This window comes from Chanodichthys erythropterus, chromosome 23 (genome assembly GCF_024489055.1).
Source record: "Chanodichthys erythropterus isolate Z2021 chromosome 23, ASM2448905v1, whole genome shotgun sequence".
NCBI lineage: Eukaryota > Metazoa > Chordata > Actinopteri > Cypriniformes > Xenocyprididae > Chanodichthys > Chanodichthys erythropterus.
This window is the reverse complement of record NC_090243.1, coordinates 8,998,104-9,014,042: the sequence shown is the minus strand read 5'-3', so window position 1 is coordinate 9,014,042 and position 15,939 is coordinate 8,998,104.

Below are 15,939 nucleotides of genomic sequence, written 5' to 3'. Positions count from 1 at the left end.
TAACAGGCTAATTTTGCCAAGATATTTTCAGAGATGATAGAGAAGATGTTATAGAATGATAATTTAATGAAAACACAATTTTGAGAAAAAAATGACATTTGATCTATTTTGTGACTTTACTGAAAACGCTCCATCGCAACATCCAAAGGGTTTTCCCAGATCACGTCACACACACACACACACACACACACACACACACACGTGTATATATATATATATATATATATATATATATATATATATATATATATATATATATATATATATATATATATATATATATATATATATATATATATATATATAGGTATATATATATATATAGGTATATATATATATAGGTATATATAACATAGGTTCCTGTAATTTAGGCATAGTGTAGGGAAGGCCGATAGTATATTGAGTCAACATTTAGTCTCATATAAAATATTTTGTCCTTGTTGGGGTCCAAGTAAAGGACCCCACACAGTCAAAGATTCTGTATCTTTCGTACTTTGTGGGGTCATCTATATATAATTTTTGTTTACATAGAAAACATATAGCATACCATGTTTATGAATTAAGAAGAAATTAAGAAATTTATTAAAATCTTATGTGTATGCGATTACTCACTAAAGATGCCCCGTGTCTCTTTCTGGTTCTAGTTATTTTTTGCCCTCATGAAGTACTGTACATCAGTTTTGCACAATGGGAGAAAGGGTTTCAATTAGAAAACTATTTGACAAGATAGACCAGAGGGATCTTTCAGGCTCAACTTTGTTTATTAATGGTTGGCACGCAAAGCCAGGAAGACGATGACTAACTTGGCTCTCAAAATGCTTCGCTGTCCTAAGACGTACAGCTGTAATACATCAGAATTAATGCAAACTCTTTCCCATTCCAGAATGCCAAAGACAGAAAGCAGAGAAGGTGCAATTAGGACTTTATTAGCTGAAACTTCACATAGGTAAAAAAAAATATGTCTGGCAGAAATGTTGCAGATATTAAATATTTGGCTTGGAGCAGCATATAGTTCTGGTCTTCTAATTCTTGTCTGAAAAACAAGCACAGTGGGTTTTTTTTTTCCCATCTTTTTTACCATCTTTTCTTTTAATTTCTTTTCCTTTTTTTTGTTCTCTAGACATGCAATTGGTGTGCAAGGAAATGGGGTCTCATTACTGTGGGACATGGCGAGGCCTGTGTTATTACAATCTTTATTAAGAAAAGCTCTAGTTGATCTTGTTGTTTTGCATGGCCATACAAGCCACGGTCTTTAATATCAATTGATTAGATGCAGTCTGATGAAAATGACCAGATAACATTTATTGAAGAGGACTGTCAAACAGAATCTCGTTCTTTAATATAAAAAAAAAAAATCTTCATAATTGGCATGTTGCATCTTGGCTTTCTTTTTTTCCTCCTTCTCGTTCTTTATCACTAATAGGATATAAAGTTTGTGTGGGGGATATGGAATTCATTAAAGATGAATATGCAACTCAAGCATGATGGTCCTCTTCCTGTTCATTGCTCTTTACTAAGATAAGATGAAAGACTTGGGTTACTCAGTACAAGAGAATTAAGATTAGAAGTACTTTAATAGGCAATGTAGGCAGAGCTTTACGATGGCGTTCATAAACCACAAAAGTATTTAAAAAGTTGCATGCTAATGCGGCCCTCCTCTGTACAAGATCATTTGAGCATAAAATGGTCTGTTTGGAAGTCTGGAAGAGAAGGTTATGTTATGCTCAGTGTGCTGTAGACGATTAATTAGACGGCCAACTCCTTTCAAAAGATTCAGAGACAACAGCAGAGATGTCATGTTTAAAACATTTTAATGGATAGTACATTTTTTTGAGACTCTCAAGCCCAACATTGTTTCAGTGTTATTAGGCCTTTCATGAAATCTCCATGTCCATGTTTATTAGCAGTGCTTGCTTAGGCGAGCATCACTATTATTATTGCTCATACTAAAGGTTAGGGATTTAAACGAACCCCGTATTACATTTTGAGCTTAATATTATTTATTTTTTGCTCTTTGGACTTAATAATGTTGTTTGTTGAGACAACTTGATAGGTTACTAAGTGATCAAACATGCGATTTTCACCTGGTAGAGTAAAATCTCAGAAGTAAAATCTCAGAAACTTTCATTAAATGAAGTGATGAAGCCGTTTAAGGGTAATGGGCTCTTCTGGACTCACGTTAGCGAAATTTTAGTGAAATTGTATGGGCAAAATAGGTCCATTGTCTAATGTCTAGTGTAGTAATCATGAAGCACATCTCACATGTCATGACCAATTTTACCTGCTGTGAAATCTGCTTTGGGAAATTTTTCGTCCTCACTCGAAATTCCAGAATTTTTGCTTGGATTCCTATTGGTATATCTGGATTTTCCTAGTATTGCGGCAACAGATTTTACACAAGCAAACCCCCCTCACATTTTCTTTAAAGAATGATCTTGTTTTATTTGGATTAAAAGAAGCTATTTTCCTCCTATCTTGTCTACTTGTACTAAACAGGGACAAATAATGCTTTATTTGTCCCTATTTAAGGGTTAGTTCACCCCAAAATAAAAATGATCCCATGATTTACTCACCCTCAAGCCATCCTAGGTGTATATGATGCTCATCTTCTTTCAGACAAAAAAAAATTTAGATATATTTAAAAATATCCTGGATCCTCCAAGCTGTATGATGGCAGTACATGGGTGGCTCGATTTTTAAGCAAAAAAAATATCCATCCATCATAAAAGTACTCAATGTGGCTTTGGCGGGTTAATAAAGGCCTTCTGAAGTGAAGCGATGGATTTTTGTTAAAAATATCCATATTTAAAACTTTATTAACTATAATAACTAGTTTCTGGCAGATGGCCGTACTCATCAATTTGCGACAGAAGAGTATCCTCTGACCTGACGCAGACGTAGTGATGAACACAGAAGCGCAGAGGATAGAGCAAAACAAAACACCAGTCACGAATTAGAAGTCTAAAACAAGATATTTTAGACAGAAATGTCAGAGAATTTCGATATAAGAGAAGAGGAGCTTGAGTTTCTTGCACAGCCCTATTTGTTTAAATCACGAGAGGTGTCTAAGCTTACGCTACCCCTACATCCTGCGTCACATCATTTCAGGGGTTACTCTTGTGCAGCAAATTCACTTTATTGTCTGCCGGGAGCTAGTTATTTTAGATTATAAAGTCTTAAATATAGATATTTTTCTTATAAAAACCCATCACCTCTCTCCATAAGGCCTTTATTAACCCCCCGGAGCCGTTTGGAATACTTCTACGATGGGTGGATGCACTTTTTTGGCTTCAGAATCGGACCCCCATTCACTGCCATTATAAAGCTTGGAAGAGCAAGGATATTTTTAAATATATCTCTGATTGTATTTGTTTGAAAGAAGAAAGTTATAAACATCGTGGTTAGCTTGAGGTTGAGTAAATCATAGGGTCATTTTCATTTTTGGGTGAACTATCCCTTTAACAAAGCTGTGTTTTCCTCCTATTGGTTTCATTTCTCTGTCATGTACAGGAGTCGGCATGATAATCTGGTTGCCTGTAATTTCAGTCAAATTGAAGAGGTTCCATCAAAGCTGAAATCCAATATGGAGGCTGTTAAAGTTCACAGACAGGTATGTTGCAAAGGCCTCGGAGCTCTTTATGATGATGATGGTAACACTGTTGTGTAGGTTGCTCTGGTGTACATGTAACTAAATCCATTTCCCTTGCGAACAGTTGATAGCACAGCTGAGCACTTTAGCAATGCCATTTCGCCCCTTAATGCCAAACTGCAGTTCAGAAACCTTTAAAGGCAGTAGATGAAACTCCTTTTTCACAAAGAAACTCTCTCAGTCTTCCTGACAAAGCCCACATGACCCAGCGTGAGAGCTGTTCCTGTCTTAACTAGCAGGTGAAGTCACTCGGCCCGCCATGAGTCCACCCTGCTGTCTGATTTTAAATCCATGAAAGACATCTACTTGAAAAAAAAGAAAGAAAAAAACATTTAAAAGCCGTTTCATTTCCTCAGATAAATGGCAAAGACCCAAAAAGAAAAAAATCTTATCTGGAGTAAGTAAAAGTGTGACATTTCCCATTTAGGTTTCCCTTTTGATAGAGATAAAATGTTTATGTTCACCATACCATGCTGAGATTTTGAAAAAGAAAGGAAAAATACTTAAAGTTCACTCTGGCAATGCCGCAATAAAAACATAAAATTATACTACGCCACCTTATCTAAACAGGCAGATTAGCCATTTATGCTTATGGGTTGCTGTTAGAGGTAGATTAAATACTCATATATGATAATATATATATATATATATATATATATATATATATATAATATATACGTTCCAAATTACACTCTCAGAAAACAAGGTTCAAAAGCTGTCACTGTGGCGGTGCCCTTTCAAAAAGTACACCTGTACCTACATATTAGTACCTAAATGGTACATATTAGAACCTTTTTAAAGGGTACCGTCCCAGTGACAGCTTTTGTACCATTTTTTCTGAGAATTCACTCAGACCCTTTTAAAGTGAACTGATCTCAGAGCATTATGATTTTAATAATAACAATAATTTATAAGTGAAATATTAAGTTACTTTTATTATCTTGTATTTGTGATTTATTTATAATAATTTGTTTATAATAATTAATATTATTTATATAATTTTTATTATTGTTTTAAATGAATGAATGAATGAATGAACAAAGAAAATATAAATCTAAAACAGTGAAAGAATAATGAAGCAAAATGAGATCTAAGCCCACATTTACATCCAGGAATAGTGTGAATGCAAAAAATGATCTCAGAGCATTGTTTTTAATATAATAATAATAGTAATAAATTGTTTGTTAAATATTAAGTTACACTTTATTATTATTATTATTATTATATATTTGATTCATTAATTAAAAACTGAACTGATCTCAGAGCATTTTGTTTTTAATAATAATAATTTATAAATATTAAGTTACTGTTATTATGTGTTTGATTTATTTATAAGAATTTATTTTAATAATATTATTTAGTGGATTATGAGATGACTTGTGAACGACTGACATCTCTATTTTCAAACAGATTACATAAACAGAGAGTATTTGTTTTCTGTTTGACTTACATGATTTAAAACCTGACATTTCAGTGTTTCTTTAGATATATGTCTCATGCTTATGTGATTAGTATTCGTTAAGTTACAGTTAATTTTCTGAGGTCTATCAGAATGGACTTCATTGAGAAAGAGACTGCAGCTCGCACATCATGTTAGTTTTTACTGTGAGTGTACACAAATAAAAGAAGACATTCCACAGTTTTTAATAATATATAACTGGGTTCATCCGTTGGGGGTCTGAGATTTTTTTTTAATGAAAACCCCTCATTGGAAGTTGTTTTAAGGGATCGTGTGAATTTTCCCTTCTCCTTAAGGGCTTTAAAATCATTCTGATTGTTGTCTCAGCATCAGTTGATGTGTCTAATGAGGTTTGTGAGGCACTCAGGTAGATCAGGTACAGTAGGGCCCTGCATCTCTCATCACTGCAGCCCTGCCCCGAGTCCAGTGTCAGTGACTGATAACTGTGGACAGCTCTCAACAGAACAGGAGGTAATTACAGCAGCGAAAGGGAGAGAGTAGATAGAAAGGAAAAGTGGAAGTGGGAGTCTTGTGAAATATTCTCATTACAGGTCATCGCGGTAATTACCTGACACCTACAGATGGAGTTGCCTCTTAATCAAAAGAATGAATCATTACTGATATTGATTCAAACTAAGATGTTTGAAGTAATGACCGTACTAAGTCAGGCCAAAATTTTTTTTAGCAACTTCCCCTAGCCGTCGTTCCTGCTCTAAATAATAATGAAATGTCTTACTTCATTCCAGTGTAATGGCAGGAAAATGAGCATGGCAGCTGCGACTAAATTGCCCCTGTCTAATCTGCATAGATTGCAGGGCAAGAATAAAGTCAGACAGGATTTGATTTCTAATTTCTGCACTCTCTATTCATAACAGCCCATAATTCACATCCTTTTATGAATGAAATGAGCTAGATTGAATGCAGTTACGGGCAAAAATATCATACTGTTGACTGACTATGATCCATCGGTGTTTTTTCCCCTGTTTATACTTCAGTGATTAGGCCTGGAATTAAATTAATAGTGTATTTGCTATGACAGCACTGGCATGGGAAGCTTCCTGAGAACCAAATTTCATACAAATCTTTATCTTGTTAACTTTTAATTGAACACAGCCTGTCAAAAAATCATGAGTAATTGAATGTCACCTTGATTTTTTTGGCTGGTCTCATACATGTCAGACATTCCCTGTGGTACACAAAGCCCAATCTGTCTTTTTTCATTGCTTATTTCCACTTTAATGTGGAAAATGACACCTAACAAGGTTAGTTAATCAGGGAAAAGACCTCTGCCTCTTTATAGACCTGGGTTAATATTTGAGAATGTCATTAGCTGTTGTATAATTATGTGAAACTGGGAAACTCACTTGAACTCTTGAATGCACAGTTAATTAGATATTCCTTAAGATGGGTCATCAAGTTAATTAATTAACATTCCTTGTGGGAGAACCTGTTATGAATAATTAGCTGTTTAGCATGTAATAAAAAAGTATGAGCTGATCAAACCATGTCCATACTGAGATTATGCAGATGAGACCTGCGTATGATTATACTTCACAAACTGTCAACCGTCCAATGGTGGCCACTCTATTGATTACTGTTAGATAGGCTTGTAATCACAGCATCCCCAGGATATTTGATTAGATAGATAACCTCTGGAGTGCAAATTAAGTTTTCGATGAGAGGCCATAATTTGATGGGCATAATCGCAGTGTGAGAGTAACGCACCTACAGTAGAGGTCTTCACGGGTCCAAAAATTCATACCCGAACCCGAAGAGACCTGTGAATGTGCTACACGGAACCAACCCTGGTCCGACTATTATTTTGAAAGTTGGACACGAACCCATGCAGAACCGAGAAATGCCATAAATGTACTACCCGGAACCAACGCGGACCTGTCTATTATTTGTAAGCTGGACCCGAACCCGGCAGAGAAGACATAGACCCGATTGGACCCAATCGGCACATAGGTCTATTCCACAGCAAATTGCTATTAAGAAGTCGATAATAAGTTGTGAAAATAACACGTTTTGTCTTACCTAATGTTAGTAGCCTTCTCCCTTGTACCTGACTGTAATGCACAGTCCTTCTTGCCAAGAAAGTTCCATCCATGTTATTCCTCTATTGCCAATTGAAATGCTTAATCCACTCATTACTCCAGCTTTAAATGTCAACTTGCTGTCACGATGACAAATGCGACTTTGCAGTTTTGCATTTTTTTTTTATCTCGAGTCAACTCATATAATAAAATAACATTGACTTTGCCCTTTTGAACTATAATAACGATTGCTTGTTCAGTGACATGGCCGCTGACGTTAGCACTACTTAATTGCGATCATTTCTGTGCTTTCTGAGCCGAGTCTGACCAAAACTTTAGATATAACAAGACGGTTCATTCATAATATTGTTATAAAAATAGGAAAAAGAAAGTGCGCTTGCATGAAACTGCACATGCGCATTAGCTGGAGCAACCTGGAACATAAGTTTTAAATGCATTTTGATCGTCATAGAAAACATTCATGTGATAGTTCATCTCCGATTTTGTTGATGATTTGAAATGTTATTTAAATGCGAGCATGCAAGGCTGCAAGCAGTTTTTGAGATCCTCGGGTCTTGGGTACTGTAGTAATGTTCAAAGTTTGTGGGGAAGGAAGAGGACAAGGGTCGGCTGTTTGACTGCTGACTGAGCTTTATTTAGTAAAATGAAAAATGTCCAACAAAAGTCTGTGCACCGCACAACAACGAAAATAAACAATCCACACAGGGCTTCACTCCAGAACGGTATAGACAATCCACAACAGGGCTTCTCTCCAGTATTGTTGTCATGCTCAGTGTCTCAGTCAGCAGTCCCTCTCTCTCTCGCACACTCCTGCTTCTCCTGGCGTTTTATCCTGTCTCTGCGCCAATTACTGGAATGAGAAACAGGTGTTCGTAATTTACATTTAACCCGCTCGCTTACCACACGTCTCCCGACACTCTCTCCAGTTGCAGACCTCGCTGAACCACGCCCCCCTTGCCACATACCCCCACCGCCCGACTCAGGCCGGGGAGCCATCCGGCCTGCAGACCCCCCCCCCCATTTCTGGAGAGGAAATCGACCGCAGCCATCTGAACACCCGGCCTGTGGACCACCTTGAACTTAAAAGGCTGTAAAGCTAGATACCAACGGGTGATCCGCGCGTTGGTATCCTTCATGCGGTGGAGCCACTGCAGAGGAGCGTGGTCTGAACAGAGGGTAAATTCCCGTCCCAGGAGATAATAACGGAGGGTGAGGACGGCTCACCTAATGGCAAGACATTCTTTTTCTACGGTGCTGTACTTAGCTTCGCTCTTGGAGAGCTTACGGCTAATGTACAGCACCGGCCGTTCCTCCCCCTCTATCTCCTGGGACAGGACAGCACCCAGCCCCCTGTCCGACGCGTCAGTCTGCATCAAAAAGGGGTGAGAAAAATCAGGAGAATGAAGCAGTGGCCCGCCACATAGAGCAGCCTTCACTTGGGTAAAGGCCTGCTGGCACAGCTCCGTCCACTGGACCGTATCTGGTGCATCCTTTTTAGTTAGATCAGTCAACGAGCTTGTGAGGTCCGAATAATTAGGTACAAACCTTCTATAATATCCCGCCAGCCCGAGGAACTGTCTAACCTCCTTTTTGGTCTTGGGGCGCGGGCAAGTCGCAATTGCTGCAGTCTTATCAATTTGGGGACGCACCTGTCCATGCCCCAAGTGGAAGCCCAGATACCTTACTTCCACGCGCCCAATTGCACACTTCTTCGGGTTGGCCGTGAGCCCAGCCCCCCTCAGCGATCTCAGGACGGCCCTCAAATGCTGCATATGCCGCTGCCAGTCATTACTGAAGATAATAATATCATCCAGATAGGCAGCAGCATATGCACCATGGGGCCGCAAAATTTTATCCATGAGCCGCTGAAAGGTAGCCGGTGCCCCAAACAGCCCGAACGGAAGTGTAACAAATTGGTGCAATCCAAACGGCGTCGTGAAAGCTGTCTTTTCTTTGGATAATGGCGACAAGGGGATCTGCCAATATCCCTTTGTTAAGTCCAGTGTGGAATAAAATCGAGCCGTACCGAGCCGGTCAAGCAGTTCGTCCACCCGTGGTATTGGATACGCGTCGATCATCAAGTCCATCACATACTGAATTTCGTTTTTAGCCTGAGATGGTCCGTCCTCCCAAGCCTCTCTTAGGACATCCAGCACCCCGCGGGGCTGGCGTCCAAAGAGAAGCTCGAAGGGGGAAAACCCCGTGGAGGCTTGCAGGACTTCTCGTACTGCGAATAACAGGGGTTCTATCCACTTATCCCAATTTTTGGCGTCTTCCCTAACGAACTTGCGAACCATGGATTTAAGCGTGCGGTTAAAACGTTCGACCAGCCCGTCCGTTTGTGGGTGAAAAACGCTGGTACGAATTAATTTAACGCCCAACAATTCGTAAAGTTCGCGTAATGTGCATGACATAAACGCCGTGCCCTGATCAGTGAGGATTTCTTTCGGAATCCCCACTCGGGAGATTAAACTAAACAGTGCGTCCGCAACACTCTTAGCGGAAATGTTGCGGAGAGCCACTGCTTCAGGGTATCGCGTTGCATAATCCACAATGACTAATGCAAAGCGATGCCCCCTTGCTGATCGCTCTAATGGTCCATACCAATTCTTTCGAAGGGGACCTGCATTAATGGGAGGGGGCGCAAAGGCGCTTTTGGAGCGGCCGGTGGATTCACATACTGACATTCACGACAAGACGCGCACCACCTGCGCACGTTCTCGTGAATGCCCGGCCAAAAGAATCGGGTCATGAGGCGATTTAGTGTTGCCGTTTGTCCTAAGTGACCAGCCATTGGATTAGAATGAGCCGCGTGGAAAAGCATTTCCCTGCGGCTCTTTGGAACTAATAACTGAGTTGTATCCTCCTTTGTCTGAGTGTCTTGGGTCACTCGATACAACCTATCCTTTATGATCGCAAAATACGGATAATTCAGTGGGCGTCCAGGCTGGAGAGGCTGACCATCGATAGTGCTGACCTTTTCAAAAGCGTGTTTTAACGTCTCATCCTGAGACTGCTCCAGGGGAATGTCATCGCGATCCGAAAGAATTAGTCTCCCGATTTCGCTCTGTTCCCCTGAGGCAGTACTCATTGGTCCCTGGTCAGACTCCCCCACCTGCACGCTCACATCCTTACCCGGCGAATTTTTATTCCAAGAGGCATCCGAGCACAAACAACCCAATAATTTATTAAACGCAGGCCAATTCGTCCCCAAAATTATCGGATGCCGGAGGTGCGGGTTAACTGCCACCTCAACATTATGCTTTTGTCCCCTAAATTGGATAATGACTGGCACTATAGGATATTTCACCACATCCCCGTGCACACACCGAACTCTAACCATGAGGCTTGTATCCAATGCCCCGGATGAAATCAGGCTTTGATGCACCGAGGTTTGGTTACATCCTGAGTCCACCAAAGCCTGATAGGTACCCCCCTTGATACTCACAGGAATTTGGTACCCGCCAGCTTGACCAGGGGCGGCCTGTGGAACGTCCGGGACCCGGATCAACGTCCCAACCTCCATAATCGGACACCTGTCCACGAAATGCTCCGGGTCCCCGCAACGCCAACAGGCCGGCCCAGACCTGCCCGCCGCTCTCGTGGCAGGGAGGGGGTTAAATGGTTGGCGCGGAGAGTGGGGAGAAGCAGGAGTGGGGTCCAGCCCGGCAGCAGATGGTCCCGCCCCCCGGAAAAGAATCCCTGTTCAGTCCCACACGAGGAGGGCCGGGCGGACGAGACCTGGGGAGAGGGACAGGCTTAGAGAGAGAGGAGGATGGAAGAGAAGGAGAGAGAGAGGCAGATGGGAGGGGTTCGCCGACCCCTGGGCACGCCACCATGTGATCCTCCGCGAGGTGGATGGCCGAGTCCAGCGACGTAGGACGGTGGCACTGGACCCACTCGGCTGTTCTTTTGGGCAGCCGAGTTATGAACTGCTCCAGTACCACCAGATCGATGACTTGCTCCACGTCGACTTCTTCGGCCAGGAGCCATTTGCGGCAGGAGTCCCGGAGCTGTTGGGCCATCACGAAGGGCCGACCGGACTCACCTAACTCCAGTGAGCGGAACCGTTGGCGATGCTGTTCTGGTGTCCGGACGACCCGCTGAAGTATGGCCCTCTTCAGGTCGTCGAAGACCAGGAGGTTCTGTACAGGCAGCTGCTACGCTGCCACCTGCGACTCACCCGAGAGCAGGGGGATGAGTCGCATGGGCCACTGATCCCGGGGCCAACCTGAAAACTCCACGGACTTCTCGAAAAGGTCCAGGAAGGCCTCCGGGTCATCCAGCGGGCCCATTTTGTTGAGGGGAAGATGGGTGGGCGCAGCCAGCTGTCCGGTGGTCTCCGTACGAACCTCCCGGTCGATCCAGCTCCGGAACCTCTCGCGGTCTTCCTGCTGGACCTGAAGGATGGTTTGGAAACGCCGCTCCTGATCCGAGCGGAGGTCCAGCAGGGCTTGATGTTGGTCTTGGTGTAAGACCACGAGGGATGTAATGATGTCCGCAAACGGCACAGCGGAGGTCGTTTGCATGGCGGCGGCTCCCTTCTTCCTTCCCGGGTTTCGGCACCAGTGTAGTAATGTTCAAAGTTCGTGGGGAAGGAAGAGGACAAGGGTCGGCTGTTTGACTGCTGACTGAGCTTTATTTAGTAAAATGAAAAATGTCCAACAAAACTCTGTGCACCGCACAACAACGAAAATAAACAATCCACAACAGGGCTTCACTCCAGAACGGTATAGACAATCCACAACAGGGCTTCTCTCCAGTATTGTTGTCGTGCTCTGTGTCTCAGTCAGCAGTCCCTCTCTCTCTCAAACACTCCTGCTTCTCCTGGCGTTTTATCCTGTCTCCGCGCCAATTACTGGAATGAGAAACAGGTGTTCGTAATTTACATTTAACTCGTTCGCTTACCACGCTTCTCCCGACACTCTCTCCAGTTGCAGACCTCGCTGCACCACGCCCCCCTCGCCACAGGTACTTTTTGTAGACTTCTAACCTGCCGTATCAACAGAATATTGTCTCAGTCTTTGATTAGAAGAGGAGAGCATTACTTTTTCAAGTAACTAGTAAAGTAACATATTACTTTTAAATTTACAACATATCTGAGTTACCTTTTTCAAATAAGTGTCTCAGAATATTATGCAAACCTGCAATAATTAAATTTTAAATAATACAAATATACTTTATGTATTTAATCTCACTTTATTAGCCAATGTCTTTTCTGCTCACATTCGATGATCTAATTCAACCATATTAATAAGCTAAAAAAAATTTCTATTCTTCTGTGATTCAGAATGGCTGCACAGCTGAAAGGTTTGTTTGAATGGGCTGGCTGTTAAAAATTTTACCAACCCCAAACTTTTGAACGGCAGAGTACCTTTGCACAGACAAAATCAGTATTCAGTTCTATCACACTTGTCTGATACCAGTCTTGAACTTTATGGGCCCTATAATACACCCGACGCAATGCGACGCAAGGTGCAGCGCAAGTGTGTTTGCTAGCTTGCATCCGGTGCCGTTCGCGTTTTCCCGTTCAGTGCCACGTTCTTAAATTAGTAAATGCATTTGCGCCAGTTAGTGCGCCCATGGGCGTGCTGGTCTAAAAGAGGTGTGTTCAGGCGCATTGTCGGCGCATTGCTATCTTAAGGAGCTGAAAATAGACTGCGCCATAGACCAACTCAAACCTGGTCTAAAGTCAATGACGCAATATTTTTTTGTTAGAGCGCGTTGGTAGAAACTGCGCCTCTGGGCGCGTCCACAGTGCGCGTTGACTTTGCTTATTACACACAGGGATGCGCATCACACAAACATGCCAAATATTAAAAACAAAAGGATTACAGTGTAAAAGAATATTATTGTGTAGGCTACATAAATATAAAAATGTAATGATGAATGGTCATTGCATGTATTAGAATTAGACTACCTATTTTCAATTCAGCCTATTATATTACTATTTATAATGATGAACGAAATTGGCTAATTAATTGAACAATCGTGCCAATACACACACATATATATTAACTGACTCATCGTGCAGAGCTATTTGAAAGCCTGCATTTGCAAGCCCGCTTTAACTTCGCGCACGAGCAGATCGGTTTCTTCGCTTGAAAAGCGTTTAGCTTTTCCGCCAACAAATTCCGCCATGTAAATAGCAATCCGCCATGGCGCGAGCGCATCTCGCTCTTAAAGGGAATGGGAGATGACACTCTGATTGGTTTATTGAACGTTATGCCCATTACTCATTAAGAGAATAGGGACAACCCATTTCAAAAATGCGACCCGGCGCACGAACCGTTTTTCCGTCGTTAAAATACCAAAAGTGGATTTGGACACGCCCTGAGTGCACCTGCGCCATGCGCTTTACACTTTGCGTTTAGATCGTTAAAATAGTGCCCTATAAGTAGTAAAAATGTATAAAAATTATGTAAAAAAACTGAAGGACAAGTAAAATATTGGTAATTGACATTAAGATACCAACAGAGTTTCACTTAAATAAAACCCAGAACATTCTTTGATTAGCATTCAAGCTCAAAAATAAGTGTTATATTTAACCAAAAAAAACAAACAAATTCAAATTCATTAATTTAGTAGATGGAGTCGCATCTTCTTATTATAACTTGTTCTACCAGGATGGTTTATTGCCACTCAGAAGGCCATATCAAAGGCTTGTCAGTGTTTTCTATGAAGTGATTGTCTAATCACGTTTGGAGGCTATTATTTGTTTAGTTTCATGGTTCATGCTGGAAATCGGCTGTAAATTAACAGCTCTAATCTCTTAAATTGGTCATTTTCATGTGAAAATTGCACATTATATCATGTCTATGCATTCATACCAAACAAAACACGACCAAGAAAGCAGATTATATATCCCATTTGCATTTCCAAAGCCTTATGCGTGAAACCAGCCGTGAGAAATGTACCCGTGGCATAATGGTTGCCGATTAATGGCTCCTAAATGCCATGCGTGTTTACTCCAGCATGTTTGGAACCGTTGCCCCCTCCAAGCACTCTGTCTAGCTATGAATGTCAAGTTCTGTCGGAGGTTGATCAACAAATCGATGAAGCAAAGCAACAGTGTTGCAATTTTCATTATGTGCCCTGTGCAATTTTGTGGAACACGATCAACACGTGCCCCAAATATTCACAAGCGAGCCACTGTGCTCCAGGCAGGCAGAGGCTTGTATAAATATTGCCTTGTTCCCTTTAGTGGATTCTGACATGCATAAACACACACTGTGAGCTTAATTAGACCAAATGTGCTATAATTCCATAAACAGTGTAGGTAACGAGGAGCTGGTGCGTGTCCATGCAGCTGTGCAGCAAAATAACCAGAAGAACAGGAAGCTGGAGAAGGAGAGAAGTCTACAACACAGCTGGAACGGCAGCTGTTAGCAGGCAGTGCACAACTCTCTATCTCACCCTTCTCTCTCTCTTTTCCCAAGAGCCTTCACACCCACCACAGTTACACTGGGCTCTGACCTGCCACCACGTACAAGAAGAGAGAGAAACGTTGCACTTCATCTGAACGCGGCCTCCTGGAACCAGAAACGAGCTGTTGACACACCTGTGAGAAAGCTCTCAGACATGCAGAGTGTGATGTAACCTGTCCATGAAGTGACCCAAGTGATTCAGAACCTGATTCAGGTACTGTACCTTTAAGAGCACCTTTATGACCTCTAAACAACCACAGCCTGGAGAAAATGATAATGCTGTAGTTGCAAAAGAAAAAGGAAACAAAGTAAATTAGAAAATGAGAACAAAAAAGGATGTTGAGACAATATGTACAGTGAACAATGTTAAAGCAGTCATTCTTAAAGCAGAACTAAGTAACTTTTTTTACCTTCATAAAAGTTTTCTAAGTCCTTACGATGGTTAATTGACTTGTAGTGGTGTGTTTGAGGCGAGCACTAACCCCCTCTGGCACGTCTACGCCAGAATACAGCATTTGCTAGTTGGGCTGCATCGACCCGACACAATCTCGCCTCATGTTCACGTTCACGCGAGAGTGACAAAATGCTTTACGGTAATTCAAAAACAATGTATATATTATGACTTTATAAGACAATTTCGAAAATTACCCACCTCCATCGAGTGTACTGTATTTGCAAATTACCCACCTCCTCTTTCTTGTACTGTATTTGCAAAACTACTGCGCGTGTGGGCGTTGTAGTCATTGTAGTCCAGAGCTGCGCTTGGAGTATTTACTGAGTGTGATTCACTGAAGGAAACTGTAGGGGGAGCTTCGCAAATCTTACTGAGTTCCGCTTTAACCTTTTTGACTCCAAGGTCACCCATTGTCAGCAACAATATTTCAAGGCCTCAAAACTTTTCCACTTGTTTGTGATTTATTGGATAAGGATTTTTAAAAATCTGTTATACTGACAAATTCTACCTGATAAAATATTCGTAAAATATCAAGCTTTCGCCAGAAAGTGTAAAACTCTCATAGTTCAAAAAGCTTCCTACGCCTTCCCTATTCAACTTATGGAAAAAGCTTAACTGATGTGACGCCAGTTTACACTTTCTTCCTAAGTTGAATATGCAGTCCGGTGGAAGCTAGATATTTTACTTCATAACTTGTTAAATATGGATATTTTCTTTACACAAACACATCGCTTCGCTTCAGAAGGACTATATTAAGCCCCCCAGAGCCGTGTGAAGTACGTTTATGATGGATGGATGTGGATGTAGATGCACACTTTCTTCAACTCATAGTTGTTGATCCCATTCTCTGCCATTATAAAGCTCGGATGCGTCAGGATATTTATTAATATCTC